Raw genomic sequence first — 1284 nt, 5'->3', positions numbered from 1 at the left:
TCATGATGTACTCTGCATAGAAGTTAAATAAGCAGGGTGACGATATACAGCCTTGACGTACTCCTTTTCCTATTTGGAACCAGTCTGTTGTTCCATGTCCAGTTCTAACTGTTGCTTCCTGACCTGTATACAGATTTCTCAAGAGGCAGATCAGATGGTCTGGTATTCCCATCTCTTTCAGAATTTTCCACAGTTTATTGTGATCCACACAGTCAAAGGCTTTGGCATAGTCAATAAAGCAGAAATAGATGTTTTTCTGGAACTCTCTTGCTTTTTCCATGATCCAGCGGATGTTGGCAATTTGATCTCTCGTTCCTCTGCCTTTTGTAAAACCAGGTTGAACATCAGGAAGTTCATGGTTCACATATTGCTGAAGCCTGGCTTGGAGAATTTTGAGCATTACTTTACTAGCATGTGAGATGAGTGCAATTGTGCGGTAGTTGAGCATTCTTCTGGTACAAATAAATAACTACATGCACATTTAAGGTTTATCATAGTCTGAGGGGCATTTTTGGTGAAAACAATTTATTTGAAGCATTTTCTGCATGTGTTTTTTTTTTTTTGGACCACACCACATGGCATGTGGGATCTTAGTTCCCTGACCAGGAATCAGACCCAGGCCTCCTGCATTGGAAGCACAGTTTTAACAACTGGGCTGCCAGAAAAGTCCCTGGAACAATTTAGATACTATCTTAGGTATTTTGCCAGAGATTTAAAACACTAAACTATTCCTTCCAGGTGTTCCCTGTTTTATCAATGAAGTAGACAGGTTTGCAAGGCTAGGCTAATTTGTTTCTTGGAGGAACTCTGCCTGAAATTACTGTAGTTGTACACCAAGTTGTGGGGCCAGATACACAAATTCATAGGTTCCTTATTCTTATGTAGAGATTTTCAAATTTTCTCAGTTCCTGGTGACTTTTAGTGTCTTGATAATATTTCATTGCATCCCTAGGCCAAAAGGAGTGCCTAACTATCTGAACCTAGGCCAGAACCAGTACCTGCTGCTGCTGCTGCTAAGTCTCTTCAGTCGTGTCTGACTCTGTGCGACCCCATAGACGGCAGCCCACCAGGCTCCCCCGTCCCTGGGATTCTCTAGGCAAGAACACTGGAGTGGGGTGCCATTGCCTTCTCCGAGAACCAGTACCTAGTAGACCTAGATATGCAATAGTAGTGTGTATCTGACAAACGTCACTGTGTTTTCCTTGAAATTTAAAAATACCCTGCTTCACCCCCATGAGTTTGCTACAGTGTCCTGAAATAACTTGACACACAGTTTGAGAATAC

The sequence above is a fragment of the Bison bison genome, unplaced genomic scaffold (genome assembly GCF_000754665.1).
Source record: "Bison bison bison isolate TAMUID 2011002044 unplaced genomic scaffold, Bison_UMD1.0 scf7180017864035, whole genome shotgun sequence".
NCBI lineage: Eukaryota > Metazoa > Chordata > Mammalia > Artiodactyla > Bovidae > Bison > Bison bison.
The sequence above is the reverse complement of the archived record's forward strand: the minus strand, read 5'-3'. Positions refer to the sequence as shown.